Consider the following 20,649-nt stretch of genomic DNA (forward strand, 5'->3'; position numbering starts at 1 on the left):
AGATATATTATTTCATTGGTATAGAGCAGTGATGGGCAAACTATGGCCCACAGGCAGACTGGGAGGCATGTAATTTTCTATCCGGCCACACGACATTTTTCCTAATCTAAGGAATACGATGAGTAGGATACAATACAATGAAACTTTGAAAGACTTGCCTTAGAAACAGACTGAGAGATAAGCATTTCCTTTCCTTTGGCCCCCTCTTTAAAAAGTTTGCCCATCACTAGTATAGGGAATTTCTAGGAAAGTATGTTCCTTTACAAATGCAATCAGAATGTATTCTGAAACTTATGACTTAGAGACTTACCTGAAAGAATTAAGTGATTAAGGAACTTGACCAAAGTGGGTGACACACTTAGCTTTAAAAAAGTGCTAATAACTAGTTGGAGGAAGTCGGGAAAAACTTCATGTGGAAGGTGGTTCAGGGCTATGATTTAAAGGAAGCTAGCAAATGTAAAAGGTTGGCTCAGTGGATTGAAAATTGGGCCTAGAAACAGAATGTCCTAGATTCAAATCTGGTATCAGACACTTCCCAGCTATGTGACTCTGGGCAAGTCACTTAATGCCCCTTTTCTAGCTCTTACTACTCTTTTGCCTTACAACCAATACATAGTATTGATTCTAAGATGGGAGTTAATGGTTTAAATAAAAAAAAAAAGGTGGAGGTGAGGAAGGCCAGTATCACAGGCACTGGTCATTGTACATAGAATGACAAAAGATAGAACCTAGCTCTTATTGTCATTACCCAAAGTGGTAACCATAACAAATGTCAAAATTCTGGACTTTCTATTTTAGTATGTATGCAGATGAGAAGAAGGTAAGTTTGACTGTGTAAAGGTAGAATATTCAATTAATTAGACCACAAACTATGTGTTAGAAAAATTTGGAGCATTTCAAATGCCAGTATAATTTTTATGCTAAAATAATGGGAAGTTATTGGACATGTTTAGTATAGAGGTGAAATGGTAAGATTTTTGTTTAAAGCATATTTATTTGACAATTCTATGGAAGATAGTTTAGAGAAGGAAAAGATTAAATTCAAGGAACACAATTTGAAAGCTATTGAAATGATTAAAGCAAAGTGTTATTTTCCTGTTTGAAATATTGTATTTCCTTTTTTAAGAAACTTTTTTCTTTTTTGTTCCTATGTCTTCTAGTGTTTTCAGTAGAAATGGGTGATATATTTTATCAGAGTTTTACTGCATCTATTGAGATAACAACATAATTTCTGTTATTTTGATTATTAATATGGTCAAGTATGTTGTTGGTTTTTCTAATCTTAAACCAGTCTTGAATTTGTGGTGTAAAACCCACCTAGTTATAATAAATAATCCTTGTGATATATTGCCATAGACAGTGTTACTTTTTTTATTTAAATTTTGTATGTAATTTTCTTTATCTATTTTTGGTCTTCTTGCCTTAGGTGTTAGCACCATATTTCTGTCATGAAAAGAATTTTATGGGACTCCTTCTTTGCTTATTTTACAAAGAGTTTCTATAGTGTTGAGATTAACTGTTCTTTAAATGTTTAATGGAATTTGCTTGTGAATACATCTGGCCTGGGGAGTTCATGGATGGTTTGCTTAATTTCTTTTTCTGAGATGGGATTATTTAAGTATTCTATTTCCTCTTTTGTTAGTCTAGGCAATTTATACTTTTATATGTATTCTTTCATTCCACATAGGTAATCAGATTTATTGGCATATAATTGAGCAAAATAGCTCTTAAAAATTGTGTTAATTCCCTTTTCATTAAATGTTAAATCACCTTTTTTCATTTTTGGTACTGTTAATTTGATTCGCTTCTTTCTTTTTTTCATATGGCACCAGCTCCTAGTCTTATTAGATCAAATCTTCTTTTACTTTCAATTTTAATAATTTTTCCTTTGATTTTTTAGGATTTCCAATTTAGTTTTCAATTGGGAATTTTAAATTTATTCTTTTTCTGTTTTTTTTAATTTGCATTTCCAATTTATTGATCTGCTTTTCCTCTATTTTATCGATCTAAACATTCAGAAATATAAATATCCCCTAAATACTGCTTTGTCTGTATCCCATAAATTTTGATAGGTTGTCTTGTAATTGTCATTTTCTTCAATGAAATCAATGATTGTATCTATTATTTGTTTTTTTAACCTATCTGTTTTGAAGAATTTGATTAGTTTCCAATTAATATCTAATTTTCCTTTGTATGAATTCTTATTGATTATAATTTTTATTGCATTATGATCTAAAAATGTTGCATTTATTGTGAATATATATAATTATCCATACATTTATTGTTAAAAATCATGTTTAGATCTAAACAAGAAAACTTAATAGGCAAGCCTGGAGAGTTTAAATAAGCACTTAGTATTCTCCTTTCAGAAAAAAAGGGAGCCCCATTTCTCTAAATACTATGCTCTGATCTCTAGATAAGTCTTTTAATGTGAAATTCAACATTAACATCTCTAGTTAGTTACAAAATAAATAGTTTCTATCTATATCATTATGCTTTCATTGCTGTTTAATTTAAGACATGTTCAGAAACTACTCTTGCTTATCAATTTGAACCTTTTTTTTGACCCTGTAGAACTTGACAGAATTTGCAGAGATAATGTCCCTCAAGATTAGATTTTATATATATTGTTGAATTTGGCTTTCTGTTTCTGGGATCAAATTTCTTCCCACTTTTATCATATTTAGTGCTTTGAACATTCCTTCTGAATTTCATAGTCTTTCTCATTCAGCTTTAATTTTTTTTTGCTTTTTGCTTTCTGTAAAGTTGCCATTAGCCCATCTCAGCTTCCTTATCTTTACTTACCTGTAAATATCATTAGGGCACATTGTAGACTGACTACATATTCATTTGATTAGTATTTGGGCCAAGTTGATTTAACTCAATTGGTATTTTCTTTATGGTTATATCTATATAATGAGTTATTTTCAATGACAATGTTAAAATAGCCTGATTTATCATCCAGGCCTATTTCTTGTTTTCTATTGTTCTATTTTCTATATTTTTAAAATGCGCCTTTTAAAATAGTCTTCCCTGGAATGCTCATTCATTTTTAACAATTTTCTAGATGGTTTGCCAAGATCTTTACATGGTTCTAAAATTTTATTGCCCTTATGCTGCTATTATTTACTGTTCAATTGTTTTCTTGTCCTTCCGCTGACAGAGTTTTTTGTGCAGTTAGTTTTTTGTTTTCTTGGCTTTCTGAGAGACTTTGCATAGATCATCTGTTTAAGTCCATCAAAGACAATGCAAAGTGTACCATCTCAATAACTTTCCAAGCACTTAAAACAGAGCATCATTCATCATGTATAATAGCATCCTTTCAACTATTCAAACACAACAAGCTTAAACACCAAATGAATGTGAATCAAAACATCGTACAGAATTTTGAAACACTGTCTGGCAATGAAGCACAGTGAAAATGTTTAGCTCTCCCTTATCTCCCTTCTTATGAGAGAGGACAGCTAGGAAGTTTTCTCATATTTCTTAAATGTATGATTTATATGTATATGCTTTTTCAAAACAAAAAGGTTACAATAATTCATTTGAAGATATTCTAGTATTTCTATTCAGATTATCCCAAAATATATAAGATAAACAAAGAATAATTTGGGGTCATTCTAACTCACTCCAACTTTTTAACATTTAAATATTCAGAAGTAAGTCTCTTGTTTGCAAAATAACAGGAAATATTAGTCATATCAAAGTTTCTTTTATCTAAACCCTACGATTCAGTTTTCATGCATAGAAAATGAGGTGATAGTCAAGATACTGTATATTCTCCACATTTTCAAGGAAGATACCTAGGAGATGTCATATTTAGTCACAAAAGAAAAACAAATAAAAATCTTGAATTTTAAAATATTTCTTTGTATTTAAACCAATTTGTTAATGTCAGTGACCTTAGGATTATAAACATCTAAACAATGATCTACATCTTTCATAGACAATACACATATTCACATGAGAGAAATTAAACACACAGAAAGAATGTATATATAAAATTGTAGCTCTTATCAGTACTTAATCAAATGAAACAAAAAGATAACATTTTTTCAATTTCTTTGGTAAAATATCTTGTCATATCACTATCAACTGAGTGGGTTTTTGTGTTTTCATTTAATTTTTCTATTCCATTTCACTATGTGTGTATAGCTACAGCTATACAAACAAGATCATTTTATTTTATGCATTTTTAAGTAAGAATCACATTTATCTTAGCATTTACCTGAACCATACCTGTAAAAATGTAATTTTATTTATTAATTCATTTACCTATAAAATATTTTCTTATTTCTACCACTAACATCATATTACCTGCCTTTTTGGGAGGGTTTTAGGATGGGAGAGAAAGAGATAATGTGGAATGCAAAATGTCAGAAAATGAATATTGAAAATTTATATTGACATTTAATCTGAAAAATATGATAAAAAATGAATGTTTATCAAATTCCTACTGTGTGCAGAAAAGAGTGTTAGATGCTTAGGTAGAAATGAAGTTTGATTGATACACATATCCTTCCCTTATAACATAGGTTTACAATCTAGAAAGAAGGATAGCCACAAAAACAGGTGGCTATGACATTATATAACCTGTTTAGAGAATTAGAGAATTACAAAAAATAAAATGATGTCTTGTGTGAAAGGTTGTGCCTTCCAACTAGATTATAAGAATGATGAAGTGAAGAGCCAGAATCAACAATAATCAAAGGCAAAATCTTGATTTCTGAAAGAATTTGCAAAATTCCAGTGATTTTTATAGTCTATTACGCTGTCTAGAGAAGCCAAGTTTTGCTATTTAGCATAAACACAAGGTAAGTTGGATAATATAATAACCATATAAGTAAACAACATTAAAGGAATAACTATTTGATTTATTGCATACAAGTATCTAACATGCATGGAAACATATTGACTTACACATAAAAATAAATATATGAGATTCAATTCGATGTAATGAAGTGCAAAGTGAATCCAAGTTATTTAATATTGCTTCTGTGAGGGAGGTGAGTTTTAAATTTGATTCAAAAGCATTAGAAACACCATCTCTCTAAGAACTAAATGAGTATAGTAGTCTCAACAGAGGTGTTATTTGAATAGAGATAGATACAGTGAGGAGGAAGTAGCATGTAAAAGAGAGTAACAGAGAACAAGAAAAAAATTAAGTTCGTCTGGTAAAATTATATGGTTCAATTTTTAAAGTAAATAAGGTTGAAAATGTTTAGATGACTTGATATCCATATTAATACTAGGCCATGATTCAATTCTATTCATTCAGTTTTTGCACCAAATAAATAGTCAAGGCATTAAGGGAGACATAAATAATGACAATACACATAATAAAGTTTTATAATTATAATTCAATGAGATTTCTGATGAATATATTACTTAGGGCAACTGATTTTTTTAGGGTACAAAAAACTCCACATAGTATTACAATTGGTTAATTCTTTTTACTAATTTTTTTCAAAAAATTATTTTATTTTTTGTTATATGATGGCTCTAGTAGAAAGAAAGAAACGTAAAGTAGAAAATGTAGATGATTTATAAATGAAGATAATACCTTATAATAACAGGAAAAGAAACAAATTAAGATGAGAATGATGAAATGTAAGGAATACTGTATTGAACATTGTCTTTTGGTCCATGATTTCCAAGTTATAAATCAAAATTTGGAATAACACCATATCCAATAACAAAATCAATTTTACTTTATTTCGATTGTATTGTAATAGAATAAATTTTTAAATATATTTTTCATCTTTGAAAAAATATAGTAAACACATGAAATAATGACCTTTGAACTATAGCACAAACAAAAAGAAATAGCAAAATTAGATTAAACTTCATATATATGAAGAATTTTGGAGGGAAATGAATTTTTACCTGTACTGAATTGTACTCAAGTTGTATTTCTAAACAAAAACAAATACAAACTTGCTTTAGTTCAGGAATAAAGGCAGCTAGGTCTTTCATGAATTACCTTTGTCTCCTCACAAAAAAAATACTTATATTTCTTTTTTCAAAGAAAGAACATAGTCATTAAACCAAACTTTCACAGTAGTTTGATATCATTGTATTATTTCCCATCTCAAATGTTATTTGAGACGTATCTCCACTGCTTTGACACTCTTGAAATTAGGCTCTGGAAAATAAGAAATAAAATTATATAAACTTAAAAAAGAGCTCTTTACTTTTTAACTTTAATTTTCTGCTCTATTTTCCTATACAGGGCAGGACTCCTTGCAGTCCATTTTCTGTTCAAGTGAACATTGTTTTTTTTTTTAATTCTTAATTTTTGTTTTTAAAAAATATTTCCTTGGTTACATGATTCATGTTATTTCTCTCCCTTGAAACCACCCCCAACCTTCCCAACCCCCTGCCCCCTTCCTGGAGCCAATGCACGTTTCCATGGGTTTTAAATGTGTCATTGATTAAGACCTATTTCCATATTATCAATAGTTGTATTGGGGTGGTCATTTAGAGTCTACATCCCAAATCATATCCCCATCAACCCATGTGTTCAAGCAGGTGTTTTTCTTTTGTGTTTCCTTTTGTGTTTACTGCAACAGTTCTTCCTCTGAATGTGGATAGTGTTATCTCATAAGTCCCTCAGAATTGTCCTGGATCATTGCATTGCTGCTAGTAGAGAAGACCATTACATTTGATTTTACCACAGGGTATCAGTCTGTGTGTATAATGTTCTCCTGGTTCTGCTCCTTTCGCTCTGCATCAATTCCTGGAGGTCATTCCAGTTCACATGGAATTCCTCCACTTCTTTATTCCTTTGATCACAATAGCATTCCATCAGCAGCAGATACCACAATTTCTTCAGCCATTCTGCAATTGAAGGACATACCCTTGTTTTACATTTTTGCTACTACAAAAAGTATGGCTATAAATATTTTTGTACATACCACTTCCTCATGATCTCTTTGGGGTATAAACCCAGAAGTAGCATGGCTAGATAAAAGGCCAGAGTCTTTCAGTGCTCTCTGGACATAGCTCCAAATTGCCATCCAGAATGGTTGGATCAATTCACAACTCCACTAGTAATGCATTAATGTCTCAATTTAGCCACATCCCCTCCAACATTCACCACTTTCTTTGCTGTCATGTTAGCTAATCAACTAGGTGTGAGGTAGTACCTCAGAGTTGTTTTGATTTGCATTTCTCTATGAGATTTATAACATTTTTCATGTGCTTATTTATAGCTTTTATTTCTTTATCTGAAAATTGCCTATTCATGTCCTTTGCCCATTTATCAATTGGGGAATGACTTGATTTTTTTTTGCACAATTGATGTAGCTCCTTATATATTTGAGTAATTAGACCTTTGTCAGATGTTTTTGTTAAAAAGTTTTTTTTTCCAGTTTGTTGATTACCTTCTGATTTTGGTTGCATTGGTTTTGTTTGTACAAAATTTTTTTAATTTAATCTAATCAAAATTATTTATTTTACACTTTGTAATTTTTCTAACTCTTGCTTGGTTTTAAAGTCTTTTCTTACCTAGAAATCTGAGACATATACTGTGTTCACCTAATTTACTTATAGTTTCCTTGTTTATATTCATGTCTTTCAACCATTCTAAATTTATCTTGGTGTAGGGTGTGAGATGTTGATCTAGAACCAGTCTCTCTAATACTGTTTTCCAATTTTTCCAACAGTTTTTGGATTTTTGTCCCCAAAGATGGGCTCTTTGGGTTTATTATAGACTCTCTTGCTGAGATCATTTACCTCAAGTCTATTCCACTGATCCTTCCCTCTGTCTCTTAGTCAGTACCAGATTGTTTTGATGACAACTGCTTTATAGTATAGTTTAAGATGTGGTACTGCTAGGCCGTCTTCCTTCACATTTTTTTCATTAATTCCCTTGATATTCTTAGTCTTTGTTCTTCCAAAGGAACTTAGCTATAGTTTTTTCTAACTCGGTAAAAAAGTTCCTCAGTCTTGCTCTGGATGTTTGTATTGCTACTAATAGAGAAGTCCATTATGTTCGATTGTACCACAGTATATCAGTCTCTGTGTACAAAGTTCTCTTGGATCTGCTCCTTTCATCTGCATCAATTCCTGGAGGTCATTCCAGTTCACATGGAATTCCTCCACTTCTTTATTCCTTTGAGCACAATAGTATTCCATCACCAACAGATACCACAATTTGTTCAGCCATTCATCAATCAAAGGGTATCCTCTCATTTTTCCAATTTTTTGCCACCACAAAGAGTGTGACTATAAATATTTTTGTAAAAGTCTATTTCCTTATTATCTTGTTGGGGCATGAACCAAGTACTGATATGGGTGGATCAAAAGGCAGATAGTCTTTTTTTTTAAACATTTCTTAATATTCATTTTTAATATGGTTACATGATACATGCTCCTACTTTCCTCTTCACTCCCCGCACTCCCCCCACCCATGGCTGATGCACTTTTCCACTGGTTTTAACATGTGTCATTGATCAAGACCTATTTTCAAATTGTTGTTAGTTACATTGGTGTGGTCATTTTGAGTCTACATCCCCAATCATGTCCACCTCAACCCAGGTTCTCCTGAGGTGGCCATTGTAGCATAAGCCAGTGGTTTCTACTCATAGGGTTAGCCTGTTTGTTATAACTATTCTTCACTAAGTAACTACAAAGCCCACCTCAGGAGAACCCCCACATCTGGAGTAGCAAGCAGAGTGTCTGCTCACATCCACTCCCACAAATTAATTGTCCCCAACCCTTCTCAACTGCCCCTCACCCTAAGTTCTCCAGGAGTGTCCCCTGGAATTCTGGGTGAGGCTATCCCTGTACCTTTGTAGGGATTCCATGCTTTGCATCTGCACACAACATACCTCAGAGTTGTTTTGATTTGAATTTCTCTAATTATTAGAGATTCAGAACACTTTCTCATGTGCTTATTAATACTTTTCATTTCTTTACCTGAAAATTGCCAATTCATGTCCCTTGCCCATTTATCAATTGGGGAATGGCTTGATTTTTTATACAATTGATTTAACTCCTTGTATATTTGAGTAATTAGACCCCTGTCAGAGGTTTTGTTATAAAGATTTTTTCTCAATTTGTTGTTTCCCTTCTGATTTTGGCTGCATTGTTTTTGTTTGTACAAAAACTTTTTAGTTTAATATAATCAAAACCATTTAATTTACATTTTGTAATTTTCTCTAACTCTTGCTTGGTTTTAAAATCTTTCCTTTCCCAGAGATCTGACAAGTAAACTATTCTATGTTCTTTTAACTTATTTATATTTTCCCTCTTTATATTCAAGTTTTTCACCCATTCTGAATTTATGTTGGTGTAGGGTGTGAGACGTTGATCTAAACCTAATCTCTCCCATATTGTTTTCCAAATTTCATAGCAGTTTTTGTCAAATAGTGGATTCATATTACCAAAATTTGGGCTCCTTGCGTTTATCATACACTGTCTTGCTGATGTCATTTACCCCAAGTCTATTCCACTGATACCCCCTTCCTTCTCTTAGCCAATACCATATTGTTTTGAAGACTGCTGCTTTATAGTATAGTTCAATATCTGGTACTGCTAGGCCCCCTTCCTTCACATTTTTATTATTTCCCTTGATATTCTTGATTCTTTGTTTTTTGAAATGAAATTTGTTATAGTTTTTCCTAATTCAGTAAAGAAGTTTTTTGGTAGTTTTATAGGTATAGAGCTAAATTGGTAAATTAATTTGGGTAGAATGGTCATTTTTATTATGTTAGCTCGTCCTACCCATGAGCAATCAATGGTTTTCCAATAGTTTAGATCTAGTTTTTTAATTGTTTGGAAAGTGTTTTTTATTTGTTTTCTTATAATTGCTGTTTTTGTTTTGTAGATAGATTCCTAAGTATTTTATATTGTTTAGGGTGATTTTAAATGGTGTTTCTCTTTCTAACTGTTCCTGCTGCCATGTGTTTGAAATATATAGAAATGCTGATGATTTATGTGCATTTATTTTGTATACTGCAACTTTGCTAAAGTTGTTGATTATTTCTACAAGCTTCTTAATTGATTGTCTAGGATTTTTTAAGTAAACCATCATATCATCTGCAAAGAGTGATAGCTTAGTCTCCTCATTGCCTATTTTGATAACTTCAATTTCTTTTTCTTCACTAATTGCTACTGCTAGTGTTTCTAGTATTTTAGTGTTTCTAGTATTATGTTGAATAATAGAGGTGATAATTGACATCCCTGTTTCACTCCTGATCTCATTGGGAAGGCTTCTAATTTATCCCCATTTGCATATGATGCTTGTTGATGGTCCTTCTATTCCTATACTTTTCAGTGTTTTCAATAGGAATGGATGCTGTATTTTGTCAAAGGATTTTTCAGCATCTATTGAGATAATCATGTGATTTTTTTGTTAGACTGTTGATATGGTCAATTATGTGGATGGATTTCCTAATGTTGAACCATCTTTGCATTCCTGGTATAAATCCAAGCTGATCATGGGGGATGATCTTCTTGATTACTTGCTGGCATCTCTTTGCTAGTATTCTATTTAAGATTTTTGTATCTATGTTCATTAGGGAGATTGGTGTGTAGTTTTCTTTCTCTGTTTTTGATCTACCTGGCTTTGGAATCAGTAACATATTTGTGTCATGAAAGGAATCTGGTAGGACTCCTTCTTTACTTATTATATCAAATAATTTGTATAGTATTGGGATTAGCTGCTTTTTGAATGTCTGCTAGAATTCACTTGTGAATCCATCAGGTCCTGGTGATTTTTTCTTAGGGACTTCTTTGATGGCTTGTTGACATTCTTTTTTCTGATATGGGATTATTTAGGTATTCTATTTCTTCTGCTGTTAATCTAGTCAATTTATATTTTTGTAAATATTCATCCATATCTCCTAGATTATTATATTTATTGCCATATAATTGGGCAAATGAGTTTTTAATGATTGCCTTAATTTCCCCTTCAGAGAGATGAGGTATCCCTTTTCATCTTTGATACTGTCAATTTGGTTTTCTTCTTTCTTCTTTCCTTTTTTAATTAGATTAACCAGTATTTTGTCTATTTTATCTTTTTTTCAAAATACCAGTTTCTAGTCTTATTCATTAATTCAATAGGTTTTTTACTTTTGATTTTATTAATTTCTCCCTTGCTTTTTAGTATTTCTAATTTAGTTTTCATCTGGGGATTTTTAATTTGCCTGCTTTCTAATTTTTGTGTTGCATGCCCAATTCATTAATCTCTGTCCTCCTTAATTTGTTAATATATGTACTCAAGGATATAAATTTCCCCCTGAGTACTGCCTTGGCTGCATCCCACAGAGTTTGGTAGGATGTCTCATCATTGTCATTCTCTTCAATGAAATTGCTGATTGTTTCTATGATTTCTTCTTTGACTAACTGGTTTAGAAGAATCATATTATTTAATTTCCAATTAGTTTTTGAGTTGCCTGTCCAGTTACCCTTACTAATTATTATTTTTATTGCATTATGATCTGAGAAGTTTATATTTATTATTTCTGCTCTTTTGCATTTGTTTGCAATGTTTCTATGCCCTTTTATATGGTAAATCTTTGTGAATGTACCATGTGCAGCTGAAAAAAAGGTGTATTCCTTTTTGTACCTATTTATTTTTCTCCACATATCAATTAAATCTAAATTTTCTAGGACTTCCTTCACCTCTCTTACCTCTTTCTTATTTATTTTTTGGTTTGATTTATCTAGATCAGAAAGAGGAATATTTAGATCTCCCACTATTATGGTTTTCCTATCTATTTCCTTCATGAGCTCTGCCAGTTTCTCCTTTATGAATTTGGATGCTATGCCACTTGGTGCATACATATTGAGCAGTGTTATTTCCTCATTGTTTATACTACCTTTAATCAGGATATAATGACCTTCCCTGTCTTTTTTAATCATAGCTTCTACTTGCTCAATTCTAGCCTTTAGGGACTGGTTTTCGGTTATAATATTTTGGTTTTCCTTTTCAATCTGGTCGTTTCTGGTGTTCAATTTGCTTATCAGTTCATTTGATTTCTGAGCCTCACTTTCCAATTGCAAAATTCTGCCTTTTACACTGTTATTTTCTTGCCAGATCTCTTCCATCTTTCTCATCATCTCTGATTTGAACTCTTCAGTAGTTTGTGACAAGTTTTCATTATTTTGGGAAGGTTTGGATATGATTTCTTTTTTGTTCCCCTCTGCTATTTGCTCTGTTGTCTGGCTTTTCTCTGTGTAAAAGTTATCGAGTGTTACAGATTTCTTCTTGATGATGTTTCTCTTCTGGGGTTCCCAATTTTGGCTTGCCAATTTTAGCCCTGTGCCTCCTTCTCAGCTTTATCCTCACACTCAAGGTCTCTCTGAGCTCTCTAGGCTCCCAAGATCTTAGGTCTCATTGTTCTTGGGGTTAAGCCTCCTGGTGGTACCCCCCCACCGCCTGCCCCTCTGCCCGAGGCTCCATCAACAGTCTCAGGGCACTGCTTCTGCAGCCATGTTCCCATCTGCACAGGGTCCCCACTAGAGTTCCAATTCTCAGCTCAAGATCCTTGTCCTTGCCTAAGTCAGTGCCTTCACCGGTGCCTGAGCTCAAGGTCTGTGTTCAAGATCCCTGTGCATTTTTTAGCCTCTTGGCATCCTAAATCTTGCTCTCAGGAACAGGCCCTGGAGTGCCAATGACTTAATGGGTGCCCCAAATCTGCTTTAAATCTTGTGGGCTGGCCTTGGCACTGTAGATGGTAGAGTGGGGAAGGGGTTGCTCAGCTCATGTTTTATTGAAAGCTGTTTCACCCCTTTATAGGATGGAAATGCCCCAATTCCAAGTACCTTCAATGCTTCACCCTCTTGTGGGGTCCCTTCGTTCATCTGGATTTGTTTTTATTTCCCCTTGAGGAGTCCTATATGCTTCAGTTAGAAGAGATTAAACAGCTGCTTTTTACTCTGCTGCCATCTTAACCTGGAACTCCTTTCTTTAAGCAGAGATAGTCTTTTTAAGCCCTTTGAGCTTAGTTCCAAATTGCCATCCTGAATGGTTGGATCAATTCACAACTCCACCAGCAATGCATTAGTGTCCCAATTTGGCACATCCCCTCCAACATTCATTACTCTCCCCTGCGTCATTTTAGCTATATCTGCTAGGTGTGAGGTAATATATCAGAGTTTTTTTTTGATTTGCATTTCTTTAATAATTAGAGATTTAGAACACTTTCTCATGTGCTTATTGATAGTTTTGATTTCTTTATCTGAAAACTGCCCATGATTCCCCTTGCCAATTTATCAATTGGGGGATGGCTTGATTTTTTTGTACAATGGATTTAGCTCCCTTTATATTTGAATAATTAGACCTTTGTCTTAGTTTTTATTATATTTTCTCCCAATATTTTGCTTCCCTTCTAATTGTGGTAGCATTGGTTTTGTTGTACAAAAACTTTTTAGTTTAATGTAGTCAAAATAATTTATTTTACATTTTGTAATTTTTTCTAACTCTTGCTTGTTTTTAAATCTTTCCTTTCCAAGAGATCTGAGAAGTATACTATTCTGTGCTCACCAAATTTACTTATACTTTCTTACTTTATATTCAAGTCATTTACCCATTCTGAGTTTATCTTCGTTCAGGGTGTGAGATGTTGATCTAGACCCAATCTCTGCCATGTTTTCCAATTTTCCTAGCAGTTTTTGTCAAATAGTGGGTGTTTGTCCCAAAAGCTGGGTACTTTGGGTTTATTGTAGACTATCTTGTTGAGGATGCTTACCCCTAGTCTATTCCAGTTATCCTCCTTTCTGTCTCTTCACTAATACCATATTGTTTTGATGACTATTGCTTTATATTATAGTTTAATATCTGGTACTGCAAGGCCACCTTCCTTCAACCCTTTTTTTCATTATTTCCCTTGATATTCTTGGTCTTTTGTTCTTCCAAATGAACTTTGTTATAGCTTTTTTCTAATTCAGTGAAAAAGGTTTTTGGTATTTGGATAGGTATAGCACTAAATAAGTAAATTAATTTGAGTACAATAGTCATTTTTTTTTATTTTAGCTTGTACTACCCATGAGCATTCAATGTTTTTCCAACTATTTAGATCTAGTTTTAATTGTGTGGAAATTCATAATTGTATTCATATAATTCCTGTGTTTGTCTTGGCAGATGGTTTCCTAAGTATTTTAGATTGTCTAGGGTGATTTTAAGTGGAATTTCTCTTTCTAACTCTTCCTGCTGTGATGTGTTGGAAGTATAGAAATGTTGATGATTTATGTGTGTTTATTTTGTATCCTTCAACTGCTAAAGTTTTTTATTATTTCCATTAATTTTTAGTTGATTTTCTAGGATTTTTTAAGTAGAACATTGTTTCATCTGAAAAGAGTGATAGCTTGGTCTCCTCATTGCCTATTTTAATACCTTCAATTTCTTTTTCTTCTCTAATTGCTACTGCTAGTGTTTCCAGTACAATGTTACATAATAGAGGTGACAATGGGCATCCTTTTTCACTCCTAATCTTTTAAGGAATGCTTTCAATTTATCGTCATTTGAGATGATGTTTTTCAAAGTACCAGCTTCTAGTCTTAATTATTAATTCAATAGTTCTTTTACTTTCAATTTCATTGATTTCTCCTTTAATTTTTATAACCTTTAATTTGATTTTTAATTGGGGATTTTAATTTGTTCCCTTTCTAGTTTTTTTTATTTGCATGACCAGTTCATTGATCTTTGCCCTCTCTAATTTTTAATATATGCATTCAAGGATATAAATTTCCCCCTGAGTACTGCTTTAGCTGCATCCCACAGATTTTGGTAGGATGTCTCATCATTGTCATTCTCTTCAATGAAATTATTAATTGTTTCTATGATTTGTTCTTTAACTGATTATGGAGAATAATTTTATTTGATTTCCAATTAATTTTTGATTTGCCTGTCCATGTGCCCTTACTCATTATTATTTTTATTGCATTATAATCTGAAAAGGAAACATTTATTATTTCTGCTCTTTTTCATTTATTTGCTATGGTTCTATGCTCTAGTACATGGTCAATTTTTGTGAATGTACCACGTGCAGCTGAAAAGAAAGTGTATCTGTTTTTGTCCCTATTTATTTTTCTCCACATATCTATTAAATCTAATTTTTCTAGGATTTCATTCACCTCTCTTTATCTCTTTCTGATTTATTTTTTGGTTTGATTTATATAGATCTGATAGAGGAATATTTTGATCTCCCACTAGTATAGTTTTACTATCTATTTCTTTCCTGAGCTCTGCCAGTCTTCCTTTAGAAATCTGGATGCTCTACCATTTGATGTGTACATGTTGAGTACTGTTATTTCTTCATTACCTATACTGCTTTCTATCAGGATGTAATTACCTTCCTTATCTCTTTTAATCAGATCTATTTTTACTTTGACTTTATCAGAAATCATGATTTCCATCCTTGCATTATTTTTCTTAGTTGAAGCCCAAAAGTTTTTGCTTCAGTCATTGACCTTAACCCTTTGTATGTCCACCTGCCTCATGTGTGTTTCTTGTATACAATATATGGTTGTATTTTGTTTGCTAATCTACTTTGGTATTTGCTTCTGTTTTATGAGTGAGTTCATCTCATTCACTTTCAGGGTTATAATTTTCAGCTCTGTATTCCCTAACATTTTGGTATCCTCTCCTAGTTCTACCACTTCTTCTAATGCTATTTCCTTTTTAACCAGATTTTTGTTTTAAATCAGTTCCCCTTGTCCCCTCCTTTGGTTTACAACCCTTTCCACCCCCTTCCTTCCCCTCTTATTATTTTTAACATCTAATGAATTCCCTCCCCCCTCTCTTCCCCTCTCTTTATGAGCTCCCCACCTTACTGCTCCCCTCAGTTTATTCCTTCTGACTTTATCTATAGGGTTAGATAAAATTTGTTATCCCAATGGATCTAGCTACTCTTCCCTCTCAGGAATAATTCTGCTCAGAGTGAGGTTTAAGTATTGCCTAATAAGCTCTCTGCCTCTCCTTATTATAATAGTATTCTTCCCCTCCCCTTCCATGCCTTCTTTATGTGATATAGATTATACTATTGTACTTATTCCTTCAATATTCTCTTGGTGCCATCTTCTATTCCCCCCCATTCCCTCCCTCATATCATCTTAGACCATTTAATACACCATACTCTCCCTATGACTAATTCTTCTAATTACTATAATAGTGAATACAATTTTTGAAAATTACACATAACATTTCTCCATATAGGTATACAGATAATTTCATTTTATTGAAGCCCTTGAAGAAGGTAATTTAAAGATAAGAGTTTTCTTTCATTCCCCTCTCTTTCTTATTCACCTTTTCATGTTTCTCTTAGTTTTTATGGTTGGATATCAAACTTTCCACTTAGTTGTGGTCTTCTCTGTGCAAATACTTGGAAATCTTCTATCTTGTTGAATGCCCATACTTTACCCTGGAAGTATATAGTCAGTTTTGATGGGTATGTGATCCTTGGTTGTAGACCCAATTCTCTTGCCTTTCTGAATATCATGTTCACAGCCTTGTGGTTTTGTAATGTGGAGGCTGTCAGATCTTGTCTACAAGGCAAGATCTTTCAGTTTTTTGACTTTGTTTTATTAATTCTTGCTATCATAAGGTTTCTACTTACCCAATTCTAGCATTTAAAGACTTGTTTTTGGCTATAATCTTTTGTTTTTCCTTTTCATTCTACTCTATCTGACTCTTCATGGCTTCTAGCTGGTCATTTCTGGTTTCAATTTGCTCATCATTTCATTTTATTTCTGAAAATCAGTTTCCAATTGTGAAATTCTGCCTTATAAACTATTATATTCTTTTTGAACTATTTCCCACTTTTCTTGCTAGATTTCTTCCATCTTTCTCATGATCTCACATTTGACTCTTCAAGAGCTTCTGACCAATTTTCATTTTTGGAGGATGGTTTGATGTCTTTAATTTTTTGTCCTCCTCTGCTTTCTGGGTTTTTTCTGTGCAAAAGTTATCAAGTGTTAGATCTTTTTTCTTGGTCTTTTTGATGCTTATTTCTTGGGCTTTGATTGTCATCATTATGCTGGTTTTTCTTTCTCAGTCAGAAGTCTGAGGGAGGCAGGTAAGCTCTCTGTGTATAGAACTAAGGAGCAGTTTTGCCTGAGGCTACTTTTTGAGTCTCCTGGCTTCCACAGTCTGCTTGGCCTCTGCTGTCCCGGGGCCCTCTCAGCTTCCCTCTTGCTCCCAAGGTCTGTACTACCCAGCCTCCTGCGGGTCTCTAGTCTATCTGTTCTCAGGGTCAAGCCTTGGGTTGTCCTAGTCAGCTGCCCAGAGCCCAGAAATTGGCCCATTCTTGCTCCTCGACCTGAGGTTCTCCCTTGAGCCTCAGCTCACTGAGCTGCTTCCACTGTCTGCTGAGTCTCTCTGGCTCACTCCCACACCCAAGTCCTGGACTCTCTTGCCTCCTGGGGTATCAGGTCTTGCTGCTCTCAGGGGCAAGCTCCTGGTGGTCCCAGTTAGGTGAAAGAAGCTATATTTTGGCCCCCACCTTGCTCTAACTCTGGTGCACAGCCTCTGACTCTGGTACTGTGGGTGGGGTGAGGGAGGTTTGATCAGTTTATGACTTGATGGGAGCTATTTCCCCCCCCCATATAGTATGGAAATGCCCAGATCCCATGTACTTAAATGCCGTGCCCTATTGTGCAGTCCCTTCATTCATCTGGATTTGGTTTTTTTGTTCTTTGGAGGTATGCTGGTGGTCGATTGTGAGGAGATTAAAATGCCCTGCTTCTACTCTGTAGCCATCTTAACCTGGAAGTCAAGCTGATGTTTTTAATTAGCTTTGATATAAGATCTTCCACAGCTTGCAACAGAAGTTTGTAGCTACTTTCTCTGAAGTCTATGAGGGAGGAGTATTAGAGCTTCCCTGTCCTCATAAGACTTCTTATCTGCCCTATTGATGGGATTAAGCCAGGGAAAAATTGATCTGTAGAGCTGGATGTGCCCTGAGAGAAGAATACCCCAAAGGGATTGGGGGGAAAGATGGAGCTTTTTTGCTACAACTAGGTTGCCCTCTCTGTGTTTCTCTTCCAGCTGCTTCTCTGACATCTGTTTTCAATGCCCTGAGCCCAGCACAGCTGTGCCACAAGGCCCTCCCTCTGGAATAATGAAATACCCCCCTTCCCCACCCAGAGTTTCCAGGAACCATTGGATACTCAGGACAGGACATGGGGGAAGGTTCTTGGGATTTTCCTTCTTCCTTACCCTCAAACCCAAAGGTTCAAGAATTCAGGCTTTTGTGTGTGTGTGTGTGTGTGTGTGTGTGTACCTCTTGAGCTGAGTCCAGTAGGAGGATCCCCCAGCTCTGTTCTGTTTTTAGATTTCATTTTCTTCCCCCTTGAAGCACTTTGTTTTTCATCTCAGTGTGGAAGAGTTTCAAAAGTCTCAAGTTTTGCTGCATCTAAGCTGCCATCTTCCCAGATTCTACCTCACATGGACATTTTACTGGTACAATAAATTATATCTTGTTAAAGTCACTTTCTTACTCTTATTCAGATTACACATCTCATTTTTTTGTTTAGAAACTAGAAAATATCAATTCTTAGAATAATAGTCCAATCACTTAGTCTCTATTGTGATTTCTTGACTCGTGAAGGAAAATTGTTCAGTAGTTTAGCAGAAGAGACCAAGATATAGTTCACTGATACTCCAAAGGAATGAGGAAAGACAAATGTTTTTATATACATAATGTCAGTATTTTTCTGGTGTCACATTATGAACTTTCTTTAATTCTTCATACTTTTTGGAATATTCATATTGCCACAAAGATAACAAATAGAATATGTATTATTAGATACATAAGTTCAGAAAAATATAACAAAACAAATGATTAACAATTTCTACATGTGCACTTATGTACATAAATGAAAACATTCCTATGGATTATATAAGAAATAATAACTGTTAGCATAAACATACTAATTCTTTGGGTAGGAAAGAGAAATATAGTTATTTCATAGTGATTTTCCCTCTCATTATGATGGGATATAAAGAATACATATTTTTAGGAAAGAAATCACTAGGTTTTTCAAATATTTTTCTATGATCTGCCCTCTTAAATAAATTATAAGTTTTGAAGTCTTTGTGATAATTCCAAGGTAATTCAAATTTGACTGAAACAAAAAAAGGAAATGCATGTATAGATTAAAGTAATTCTGTAATGCAGAATTGCAATTCTCTTACAAATAGACTTTGGAAGTAGCTGACACATTAGTAAGGATCATCCTTACCCAGAACTATTTGCCCTTTTGATTAAGGGAAATAATGATCTATCCTGACTTTAGAAGAGAATGATGATTTCATTCATTTTTACTACTCTGTCTCACCTGGGAGGATTGGGTAAGTGTAATTAATTATTTTAAGGGTTATTAGATGTTGCAAACTAGGGAACACAAAGCAGGAAAAGAACACAGAAAGGCTTATTTTATTAAGAAGGACCTAAAAAAAGAAAAAGAAAGCATACCCTGGACCTAAAGAAGGACATGAAGCCTATTCATATGGATAATATTTTTATATATCTATTGACTCAAAGTTAAGGTGGCCATTGACAAATGAGAATAAAGGCGAATATTTCTGATCCAATAGACATTACTTGACGTATTATTGATTAGACTGATCAGTCTGGTATTTATGATAGGGAGAGAGAAGTGTAGAAAGGCCATACTTATAAGTTCGCAAAACAGTTATGGTCAGACATGGTCTAGGAAGCATTTGAGTGGCATATGTGCAGATTTATAACATGGGAATGAATTCATCAAATATTGGGCCAGTAAAACAGAAGCTTACTATGGGTAAAACCTAGTTTCCATCTTCTCACTAAACTAAAATGAGACTTTTTTTCCTGAAAATACCTAAACAGAGCAAAGTGTTCACCATCAATAAAATGAAAATTCTGTGGAGATCAATTATATGCATGGTATGAAGACAGGAAAGATGGGAAGATTGATTACCTGCCTAGGATTTTTGTGCATGATCACATTAAAAATATTCCCTAATTATTTTGGAAAAAGTATTTTAAAAATAAAATCATAGATATTTTAAAATATGAGCATTCAATGATTTATTCAAAGAATGATAGTGAAAAAAATAAAAGACTGAGTTAAATGGTGGCTTAAAATGTTTTAGAAGGCCATAATTTTCATGCCATTTAAAAATGGCAACAGTAGAAATAATCTATTATATTTATGAAAATATAAATTATTAACCTCAAAATAAGCTATAGTTTTAGAATGGGAAAATATGTTTTGACAAAGAAGCGGAGGTCTAAACTTGAGATTTTATTAATTTGGTAAAATTTCAGTGTTGAAACTTCATATATATATATGTATGTATATATATATACATATATAGTTTAGTAACTCATTTGTAACATAGTATTATAGAACTGACTGAGTTACTAAGAATTTTAATGACTTTTCCAATATCACATAGCTATTATGTAGCAGAGGCAGAATTTAACTCTTCTGTCTACTATGCCCATATCTTCCTTGGGAAAAATTTAAATGACTTTTCTCCCATTAAAATATCTGAAAATGGGGGGGGGGAGGCAGCTGGGTGGCTCAGTGGATTGAGAGCCAAGCTTAGAGATTGGAGGTCCTAGGTTCAAATCTGGCCTCAGACACTTCCCAGCTGTGTGACCCTGGGCAAGTCACTTGACCCCCATTGCCTACCCTTACCACACTTCTTCC

The sequence above is a fragment of the Gracilinanus agilis genome, chromosome 1 (assembly GCF_016433145.1).
Source record: "Gracilinanus agilis isolate LMUSP501 chromosome 1, AgileGrace, whole genome shotgun sequence".
NCBI classification, from domain to species: Eukaryota; Metazoa; Chordata; class Mammalia; order Didelphimorphia; family Didelphidae; genus Gracilinanus; species Gracilinanus agilis.